Raw genomic sequence first — 12,362 nt, 5'->3', positions numbered from 1 at the left:
ACTATCCTATAACAGAAAGCTAAAAATAATAAATATTCCAGTAACTAATATTGGACAAAAATATGTCCAAAAACATAAAAAATTATATTTATAATTATATTTATATAATTTTTGTTAGCAATTAATTTTTGGATAACATTAATACACGAGGTTATATCACATTTTATAAATCAAACACAATTTATAAATGATACAATTAATTTATTAAAGTTGAGTTAATTAAAATAAATATAAAATTAAGATTAACATTATTAACATTATTATTTAAAAAGTAAAATCAGAATATCCAGTAGAAGTTCCAGATTATTAATCCAACTCTCTTTAGTTGATTCTTTAAAAAGAAAAATAATTAAATTAATTTTTATTAATTATATTAAAATTATTGTAATATGAGTTAACTGCACTGAAAAAAAATTATTTGATTCAATTAATTCAAATTATTTAAAAAATATTTATTTGATTTAATTAATTATTACTTGCATCTAATAGATATTTATTTGCTTCAAATACACGGTGCGCCTGAAATGGGTTTTTATAAAAAGTTCCTGCACTCGAAATTTTCTTGTCAATTTTAAATCTGTGAAGTTTAAAGAGTATTTTAAGACCAAAAAGAAAATAATCGCTAGAGCCCTTTTTGAGAAAATTAACTTTAAATATATTTTTTAATTTTATATTTTTAAATTGTTTAAAAAATCGATTTTGATTCCATAGAAACATATTGCTAAGGTCAGTCTGTAGAGAAAAAGTCTTGAAAGGTACCTAAGAGGCAAACGAATTATAGGTTAGGTTCGAGTTAGATTGATCTTGATGAAAAGTTTATTTTTAATTATTTGAATTTGAAACAAATTTTCATTTAATATTTTTTATTTAATAAAGATTTAAAGATCAATAATTATTAATTAATAATTGATTTTCTATCCGTATTTTTACTCAAAAAATTGGAAAACATAACCTCAAATTTTTTGCTTCAGGTACCTTTCTTCGGAGCGTGACATACATATGTTAAAAATACATATCACAAATTTTGACAAAAACTTCTTTGACCTTATCAAGTTACCTACTAACCAATTTTCGGCATCTTAAAATTACTTGAAAGACCGTAAGAACACAAAATTAATTAATCAAAAACTAACATTAAATTTTCAAGACTTTTTCTCTACAGACTGATCTTAGCAATATGTATAAAAACACTGTTTCTATGGAATCAAAGTCGAGTTTCTAAACAATTTAAAAATATAAAATTAAAAAATATATTTAAAGTTAATTTTCTCAAAAAGGGCTCCAGCGATTATTTTCTTTTTGATCTTAAAATACTCTTTAAACTTCACAGATTCAAAATTGACAAGAAAATTTCGAGTGCAGGAACATTTTATAAAAACCCGTTTCAGGCGCACCGTGAATAACTTGAATTATTTGAATCAAATAAATCTTAATCGGGCCAATTAAATAATTAATTGAATTTAATAAATAATTTATTAAACATAAATAATAAATTATTTGAGTCAATTAATTTCTTTCACTCAATTATTTGGATATTTAATATAAATAAAAATTATTTGACACAATAATTTATTTCTTATCGCTTCAAGTAAACTAAATTATTTAATGCAATAAATAAAATGCATTATTTAATGATAATAAATTATTTAATAAAAACAAATAAAAAAATATTTGGATCAAATAAATGACTTATTCAAATAATAATGTATGAGTTATTTGAAACTATTAAGTTATTTATTTCACTCAAATAAATGGATATTTTATATAAATACAAATTATTTGGCTCAATTAATTTTAGGTAGTTTTGTGTTAATAATATTGATTGATAACCGACAGATTGGCTCAGTCGGATAGATGCCTGGCGTTGGTGGTCGTTTAAGGACCAAGGGTATAAGTACCCTTGGTTCGCGCCCATTTGGCTTGGCATTTTTCCGGCACGTGAGACAATCTGAGCGGGAGGTTTGACGTCGAGGTATAATGATGTGCACCGTCGATTATTGTCCGGTACACACCATTAGAACTCGACTGTCGATAAACCGGTTGTACTCAGAGAGGTTTTCTACAGTTTCCCTCTTCTCTGGCGAGAAAACCCATTGACGGGTGGTCCAGGCGTAATGCGAGTACTCCTAATAAAGTCGGCTGTAGACGCAAAATTAGGTTAATATATAGAAAAAATTTCTAAAGTAGAATGGTTATGCTTAATCCAAAAAAGTATTTCTCGGGGACTCTTGTCGAAGTGCGTAAGGCCAATAGGGCAGGAGTATAAACAATAAAAAAAAAAAAAAAAAAAAAAAATAATATTGATTGATGAATTTTTCTATTGATCTTTAAGTACTGAAATAAGTCCTCAAACTTCATGCCAAAATTTTGTTCATTTGGGCGTTAAAGAGTTAATTTAGTTTCGTGTCGACTCGAAACTAAATTGAAAAACTTATTTAGTTTCGAGTTAAAATTATCGTACAATAATTTTTAAAAAAGCGTTTGAGAGGTGACAAAATAAGCTGTCAATTGCAATGAATGATGTGTGATTAGGGGAGCGTAAGGGAATTGGAGCCCCTTAAGGAAAATTATTTTAAAAACCAACTTATCTTTATAATAATACATTGTTTTCGTCATTTTCTACTCATTTCGTTATTTATCTTTAATTAGAAACTTAAAAAGAGAAAGTAAAATTTAAAAAAAAATACATTTTCTGCACGGAAAGAAAAGGTCTGGAAGAGATATTCATAAAAATATTGTTGAGCAGAATATTGTTGTGTTATCCAATTCAATGGAAGAGACAACTTTCAAAATGGAAGCACATTCCATATTCAATGGATGAGGGAGCCATATTATATTGTTGAATCAAATATGGATGTGACATCCATAGGCATGGTTGGGCTTACAATTCATGCTATGGATTTTCACATATGGCTGCCTCATCCATATAAACTTTGGTTGGGAGATCCATAGTTAGTTCAAAATTTCCATACATGTTGCGCGCAATTCATTATCATGGCATCCATTTAAAAATGGTCGTCTTAATTTGTCCGTCGCGTCGGTTTCCTGTCACGTCTATATATAAATAGTGTTATAATTGTTTATTATTTATTATCGTTATTGTCTATTAGTTTTTATGTAAATTCATTTTCATGAAATATGTGTAGAGTATATAAGGAATATTATATGCTCAGATATTGTAGTTGTGTGTATAGTGTAGTGGATAGCGTTAGTGTTTAGTATGCGTTAGGTCTAGGGTTCGTGTCTCCCCCCATCGGTTAATAATTTATTTCGTTAATATGCGGTTATTCAATAAGTGGTGTGTATTAATTAACAAAAATGTGTATAAAATATCTCAAGTGACATTGAATTTAATTAATTGAGTGATTCCAATTTTTTTTTCCCATTTCCATTACTATGGATCACCCAACCATAGATCTTTTGCTGCTTCAACAATATACAGCCAGCCATAGAATATGGATGCAGCAACCTTAACTATGGATATCCCGTATTTTTCAATATAATATGGCTGTGATATCCACGTATCTGGATGTGTCAACTATTCCTTTTTCTCCGTGTGCCATCACACAATTTGTGGGATATTCGGAGCTTTCACTTGAAATTTAAAAAATTCATATTTTTTAGGAATATTTTTTGTTTTCTAATAGAAAAAAGTGTTAATACTTACAATAAAGCCAAAACTTTAGACTTAGAATAAATTTTTTCCTAAATTATAATTGAATAAAAAATTTTTGAAAAAAATTTAAGTTTTACATTTTTTCCACCAAAAATTATTTTTTAATTAAAAGTTTTTTCATAAGGTGACATTTTTTTAAATGGATGCCATGATAATGAATTGCGCGCAACATGTATCGAAATTTTAAACTAACTACATATGGATCTCCCAACCAAAGTTTATATGGATGAGGCAGCTATATGTGAAAATCCATAGCATGAATTATAAGCCCAACCATGCCTATGGATGTCACATCCATATTTGATTTAACAATGTAATATGGCTCTCTCATCCATTGAATATTGAAAATGCTTCCATCCAGAAAGTTGTCTATTCCATTCTTCTTCTTCTTCTTTATATAGTGGCTTCGACTAGTCAGGCCAATTCAAGGCCAATTCCTTCCATTGAATTGGATAAAACAACAATATTCTGCTCAACAATATTTTTATGGATATCTCTTCCAAACCTTTTCTTTCCGTGTATTTAGCACATATTTATTATTTCTGTAATTGACTTTTATATTGTTAACATAAAATTACTTAAAATTTATTGAACCATAAATAATTTGTATTTATATCTAACATCTATTTATTTAAATGAAATAAAGAAATTAATAGTTTCAAATAACTCATTTATGTGTATCATTTTAATTTAATAAGTGATTTATTTGATCCAAATAATTTGTCTTATTTGTTTTTATTAAATAAGTGAAAGGCTTGAAGGTTGTCCGGGCTTGCGTTATTTTTTATTCTAGAAGTGCCATAATTGAAAACGCGACTGATATTGTTGTCAAATGCTCTTTTGGAGCAAAAAGAAGCAATAAAAATGTTCTTGTTAAACAAATTCTGAAATTGACTTGTGGGAAAATTGAAAAATTTAAATTGTTACTTTTTCATGTGCTAACAAATTAAATATTTTTTTTATAGATAGGGGAGACTGGGGCTAAATGTTAAACTATAAAAACAGTTAAAATTCATTATCTTTCGAACGGAAATAGTTAGAGAATTGCAATTTTGATTATAGAAGGGTGTTATCACTCTAAATAAATGTCCGTTGATATGTGACATTTTGCTTCATTTTTGTGGTGTCCATAATATGAAGGCGTGTAAGTGCAAGTTTTTAAAATAAAAGAAAATTTCAACTTTTAAGTGTATTTTTGGATTTATTTTCATTGCCAAAAATATTTTAGCCTATTTGGGTCCCCTGAAGATGTACCTAAAGGTATTTGCTAAATATTTTTAGTCAGATTTTGTATATTTGTTGTTAAAGCCAAAAACGCACCCTGGGGCTAAATGTTGAATAATTGGTGGGGCTAAATGTTAAGTGTATTTTTTCCATGTTTTTTACATTTTTCGTGTTTTTCGGGTTTTCATGTTTAAAAATTATTTATTTGACATTAACTAAATTACCTGTTTTAGGCATACTTTAACTTATCAACTACTTAACACATATCAGAAAGTTGTTTTAGTAGGCTAGAAATAAAATTTAACATTTAGCCCCACCATGGGGCTAAATGTTAAAAAACAAAATTTTCTAAAAATGACAAAACATGTATTTTACGCGAAAAAATCAGAAACTTTTTTATTGACAGTTGTTGAGGACAAGTTGTCCTACAATTTTGATATATGCATATTTGCATTAAAGCGGATTTATTGTCTAGAAAAATCATTTATGTAAAATTTAACATTTACCCCTAGCCTTTCCTAATTTAAGTTAAAATTATTTTCTGAGTTGCTTTTTTAATCAATTTTGATAATCCAAAAGGAATTTTTAAAATATCAAGAATTAATATTTTTTTCATCGATTTAAAAATAGAGTTTAAAATTGCAGGTTGACTCACTTTATGGCTTGCAGGTCCGAAATGCGAATCCAATGATATAATTTGGAGTAAATTTACACGATGTCCGAAATTTCACTTTTTTCACGTATCTTGTTTTTCGTTTGATTTTCAATTGAGAAAAATTGTTTTATTTAACCCTCCGTCACACACCTTAGAAATAATTACACCATTACACACGTTTAGAGGAAATCCCTCACCACATTGTAAAATAAGCGGCATTACAACATAAACGAAAGAATCAACAAAAATTTAGTTTTAACACAAACATACAAATATGTAGTAAATTATTCCAAATCATAAAATTAATAAAATTAATTTTCGGTCTCAAACATAAAAATTAATTACACGAATGCACATCTTCGAAGGAATTCCACTTTACATGTAAAAATAATGTAACATTAAAAATTGGAAGAGAAGCAGGCGCAAAACGCCTACATCTAGGGTTTCGTTGCATTTAAAAAGAAAATCCTGTTTTGGTTATCATTAACCATTGTGGTTAAGACTGACTGACTGATTTGGGATCTATAGTGCCCCAAATTTGGGATCTATAGTGCCCCAAATTTGGGATCTATAATGCCCCAAATTTGGGATCTATAGTGCCCCAAATTACGACGGACAGACGGACGGACGGACGCCAAAGTGAAACTATAAGGCTTTCGGCCATGGGCCACGAAACCCTAAAAATAAGCAAAAAAATCATTAAATAATTGATTTTAATTATATTTATAATTATAATTAGGGTCAATTGGGGTAAATGTAAACGGAATATCTATTTTTCACCAAAAATATTAGTTTTTTTTGTTAAAAGGTAAAACGGACGGATTTCTTTTGCATGAACTTGTTACTAGAGTTTCCTAGAAAAATGTTATGAGGTACAAAGAAATATTGATGCACCTGAATCGCCTAAAACTGACTGTTTGCATTTACCCCGAGATTTTGAAATTTTCCTAAAATTCGGGGTAAATGTAAACACCACTGTAGTTAAGCGAGGTTTAAGAAACAAGTTATTTCAAGTATACTACTGTTTTAAGGGATGGAAAAACTGGAAAAAATTCTTCGTAGATGTGTAGTAAATCAACCAGTTAACTGATAATGTATCATATAAAATAAACAATCAACCATTACAAAATTAGTAATGTAAAAACTTGAATAACTTGAACAAATTTTAATAGATTTTCATTCAACTTATTAAAAAGAAGTTTTTAAGGTTGATGAATAAGAATCTAAAATCGAATTTTTAAATTTTAAAATGGTGGATCCAATATGGCGGATGAACCTAAAAATAATATTTTTAAAAATTGATCAAATTTGCTTGAATCTGGCTACTAGGGGGTTTTTGAGGTCGCTGAATACGAATTTGAAGTCAAATTTTAAATTTTCAAAATGGCGGATGAACCTAAAAATATTTTTAAAAATTGATCAAATTTTCAAAAAAAAAATTTTTTTTTGATCAAATTTTTTTTTTTAAAGAGCATCTAATTTCCTTTTCTATGTAATTTTACATTGCCAAATTAATGAAATTGTGAAATAAAAGCAAATTTATTCAATTATTTTCTTTTAAAATGTAGTTCAAGTTCTATTTACATTTACCCTGAGTTTTCGAATTCTCGGGGTAAATGTAAACACTTAATTATTTATTAACTAAATTGACGAAAATCAAAAATCAAAGTCAATTTCTGTTAGGTCATTAATAAGAAAGAATTACATATTTTTGTTTGATTTTTTAGTTTATTTTTATGCAAATGCGAGACAAAATACTGAATCAGTAAAACTTTGATTTTCAATCTTTTTTGCATTAAAAAATAACTTACACTATGGCATTGCCAATTGTCAAAATAAAATATTAGAAATACTCAGAACATCTTGTAGGTGAGCTGAGGTAAAAATATTGACGTCGTACTTATTTTTAAATTTGTAAATTGAGCTGAAACATTTAGTGTTTACATTTACCCCTTGTTTACAGTTACCCCAAATGACCCTATTTATAATTATATTTATAATGACAAAATTATAATTTTGTCATCAACCAACAGTGGAACGAAAAATGTTTTGAAAACTTAATTTTATTATTTAAAATTTCCTCACTTTTTCGAGATTTTTTAGCTTTGAAGCCTCATGATTGAAGATTAATTATGTTTAAACTAATTGTTTTTTTAGAAATGTATTGAGAAAGGAACAGTCGAAAGGTACAGAAACTGATTTTATTTTGCAATGAGAAAAACAAAAGTTATTTAAATAAATTGATTTCAGTTTTTCCATATTATCAATTTTTCAAGGTGAGTCAACCTGCAAGTCTAAATTTCAAAACGTTGATTTTACGTTATTTTTAGTTGTGTGTATATGTGTGAGTATACATGTGTGTGTGCGCTGTGTTTATATATGTAAGTATACATTTGTATGTGTTGTGTGTATATGTGTGTCGGTCGTTCTTCAACCTAATATAATGAGTCAAAACGCGTCAACCGTGAATAGTGAATTTTTTGCATTATTTAAGAAAAAAATTAATAACTCATTACTGTTTTGCTAGAAATTAATGGCAATTTTTTTGGTAGTCATTGAATATCCACTCTTTTAAATAAACTTAATTGTGAAAAAAAATTTTGAAAAATTTTTAATTTTTAATAACAATTTTATAAACAATTAGTGTTTTTTATGCTTTCTAGAGCAAGGATTTTAATGAAATTTATATGTAAGGTACATTGAACCTGCATCTTTATATTCCCGAAAAAAAAATTTGTATTTCCAATTACAACCGGAGATTTTGAATTTTTTGTTGCGCCGTGCGCCGTCACCGCGGCATCCATCGCTGTGATAAATGCCGCGGTAAACGAGCAGACGGCGCACGGCGCAACAAAAAATTCAAAATCTCCGGTTGTAATTGGAAATACAAATTTTTTTTTTCGGGAATATAAAGATGTAGGTTCAATGTACCTTACATATAAATTTCATTAAAATCCTTGCTCTAGAAAGCATAAAAAACACTAATTGTTTATAAAATTGTTATTAAAAATTAAAAATTTTTCAAAATTTTTTTTCACAATTAAGTTTATTTAAAAGAGTGGATATTCAATGACTACCAAAAAAATTGCCATTAATTTCTAGCAAAACAGTAATGAGTTATTAATTTTTTTCTTAAATAATGCAAAAATTTTTTATTATAAAAAAAGGTATAAATATTTAAAATTTTGAAAAACGGTTAAAAGTGTTTTTTTAGTTTGCTGTGAACTACAGATTTTCATAAATGTTTTGACTTTTCCAAAACTATAAAAAAAATGTATTCACGGTTGACGCGTTTTGACTCTAATAGAAGGATAATAAAGGATAATAAAGCTAATTTTCGAATTGGCGTATATAATTTATTTTTTATTTTAAAGGTTTATATAAAATTTATGCGTATGAATTTTATGTTTGAAGTTAAATATAATTTTTTAAATCTAATAAATGAGTCAAAACATGCCAAGAGGGCACCCCCTTAGACGTTTTTTCACCAAATTTAATGAAACTTGGTAGTAACATTGTACTACTAGAGCAGATTAAATTTGCCAAATTTTGTTAATTAATAATGACGGGTTGTCTAGTTACAGGGTGTCAAAGTTTAACATTTGTATCAAAACGCAAAATTTTTTAAAATTTTATATCGTATACTATTGACCGTATGAAAAAATTGTATAAATGTTTTTTGTAGCATTTTTATCGCTAATACGTTCGAATCACAGGTCTAGGAATCTAAAGAAAAATTTCACTGCTCGCCATTTGTTTAATAGCAAACACAAATTATTATTTTATTGCTCGGCGCGCTCTTGAGACAAAATTCTTACGTTACTTGTTTACAATTTACTGTTTAAATATGTCTATATTTAAAATACAATATAAAAATACAATTTTTAACCAATTTTGGTGTTCTTCGTTTAAAATGAATGATAAATAAATTCTCAAGACATCTCTTGCAACCGATTAACAAATTTTCTATTGTTTATAATTTTTTTAAAATTAAAGATAATAAATTAATACTTTTTTTAAAAAAGGACGATTATTTTCTTATTCCTTTGCTCCACATGCTCTAAATCAGTTTGAATTAATATAATGTAACCTCCAGATAAATAGTAAAACCTAAAATAATTTATTTAAAATGTTATAAACAATATTAGTTAACAAATAGTTAACTTTGGATCCACTTCACGTAAAAATTTGGTTTTTATTGCTTCCTCATAGAGGAAGGATTGTATTAGCAAAATTTTCGATTGTGATTTTTTGACATATTTATAAACTTATTTTCATTATACCTAATCTTTTAGTACTTTATATACGAATGGGCACTGCCCGTATAAATGTTATAAATAAATAAAAATTTCGATGTAATTTGATCTCAGAAGTCCAAAAAACGGATTTTAAAAAAATGTCCCGATATGTGTATGTGTACTAACATTACATTTGCCTCAATATCTCAGAACGAGAAAGAACTAAAAGCTTCAATTTTTTTTTAAATTGTAGGCAGGGTGTCTACAACTAATCTGAAAAAAATTTCCCTGACATTTCCAGGTTTTCCAGGCCTTCTAAAATTTTTTTCCAGGTTTTAAGAATCGACATAATAAAAAATACATTGCTTAAATTTTATTTGATAACACTTATAAATGACGTGGGAGAAGTATTTACAACGTTTGTCATCAACTTTTTTTTAAGAAAAAAACTGTTTTTCACTCAGAAAACAATATTTTACGTTTACAAAATTATCCTTTTTTAACTTTTTGTTCAAGAACCATTGTAAAAGTTTTATTAAGACAAAAGTTTGAATAGAAAATTATTTTTTCTTCTAAATTATCGGAAACGTCACCAACGTTATAAATTATGAATATAAAATGAACATTTTTAAAAAAATTATCAGGGCTCGAACCAGTGACACAGTATTTAAAAATATGTACATTACAAGCCAAAAATGAAAACGAACCATTTACGAACAAAAATATCAGCAGTCCGAGTCAAATAAGAGAAAATTTTACTTAAAATTATTAAATTAAATTTTTCACAACTATAAAACATGAAGATATCAATAACTCCAAGTCTTCGACTCGGAGTGATAGATTTCTTCATGTTTCCTAATAACACAGGACCACAAAATTTTTTTCGGGAAAATATACATTGATGGCACCATGTGTTCTATACGTATTTTGACGTGCTGAATCCAAATCTGGGTCTACTTTTGCCCCAACACGTCACAGTTTCGAGATAAATTAAAATTTTTCCAAAAAATAGATCAAAAATAAAAAAAAAATTTCAAATTTCTATAGGGATACAAGTTTTTATCATAATTTTCTTCATATTTGTCAGAAATTGTATGTTTATTTGTAAGAATTAACCCTTCATTGTTCTCTAAATATGTATTTAATGTTACAAATAGTGCAAGTAAATAAGTAAAATACATTCAATATATTAATGACTTTCTTCACAGGTTTTGAATACTACGAGATCTGATATTACTTTCAGTTCTATTTAAAGTTAAACATTTTGTTCATAAATACAAAAATCTCAAGTATATTTAATTACATAGTAACTTTATGTAAATCGAAGTAACCATCTACTTAACGATTTTTCCATTAATTTATTTAGTAATTTCTAGATTTTATACACATTTACAGGTGTCAATTCTCACAAACAAACATGAAATTTTCAATAGATGTAAAGAAAATTATCAGAAAAAATTTTCTCTTTGTCTCTTTATAAACGTTCACAAATAATGTTAAAAATGTCTATTTTTTGGAGAAATTTTAATTTATCTCGGAACTGTGACGTGTTGGGGCAAAAGTAGACCCATATTTGGATTCAGGGCGTCAAAATACGTATAGAACACATGGTCCCGTCAATGTATATTTACCCGAAGAAAATTTTGTGGTCCTGTGTAATTAAAGATGATCGAGTGATAAAATCATTATCAATTCAATTATTATTTTCAACAATTTTTAACTAAAATTCATCTTTAAATCACTTTTACGAAATCTCAATTTTTCGTAAATTCTTCAATTAAATATATATTCGAAAATAAGAACTTCAATTAAAAAAAATTCAATTAATTATAAAAATACACGCTATACGGCTTTTGATATTCAATTATTATCTAAAATTTTAACTGAAATTCATTTTTATTAGAATTCAATTATTTGAAAACAAAAATAAATAATTTATTGAATTATTGAATGTTTCTTAAAATTTAATTCTCATAAAGAATTTTACCAACAAATTTTTAAATTGATGACGAATTTTAATAAAATTTTAAAGAATAATTACATTTTTCGAAGAATTCGATTAAAATTGTATTAAAAATAATTGAAATTCTTTGATGATTTTTATTATTTATGAAAATAATTGAATAGTTGTTAACAATTTTGCAAAAAAATTTCAAAAATAATTGAATTCCTGAGAAATTTTTATTATTCTCAAAAAATGGAACTGTTACGAAGATTTTTACATAAAATTTTTAAATAATTGAATTTTGTTTGGAAATTTTATAAAAATAGTAGATATTGAAAATCATTGAATAGTGAAAAGTTTTTAAAAAAATAATTGAATTCTTGTAATGAATATTGTTATTTACGAAAATAATTGAATTCTTCCAAAGAATTTAAAAAAACATTTTTTTAAGTAATTGATTTTCTCGAGGAATTGAAATTAAATTTTTGACAATAATTACATTTTTTTAAGCAATTTCTATAAAATTTTATTAAAAATAATTGAAATCCGTTAATGGATTTTGTTATTTATGTGAATAATTAAATAGTTGCAAAGAATTTTATTAAAATTTTTAAAAATATTTGA

The 12,362-nt window shown here is 26.6% G+C and overlaps 1 protein-coding gene across 2 annotated transcripts in view; it reads left to right on the top strand.

Moving 5' to 3' along the window:
- The window catches only part of LOC122507649 (glucose dehydrogenase [FAD, quinone]-like), a 404,897-nt gene that overhangs the window by 81,121 nt on the left and 311,414 nt on the right, over window positions 1–12,362 (top strand). The window lies entirely within an intron of this gene.

Source organism: Leptopilina heterotoma, unplaced genomic scaffold (assembly GCF_015476425.1).
Source record: "Leptopilina heterotoma isolate Lh14 unplaced genomic scaffold, ASM1547642v1 Lhet_50, whole genome shotgun sequence".
Classification (NCBI taxonomy): domain Eukaryota; kingdom Metazoa; phylum Arthropoda; class Insecta; order Hymenoptera; family Figitidae; genus Leptopilina; species Leptopilina heterotoma.
The sequence above is the reverse complement of the archived record's forward strand: the minus strand, read 5'-3'. Positions and strand labels throughout refer to the sequence as shown.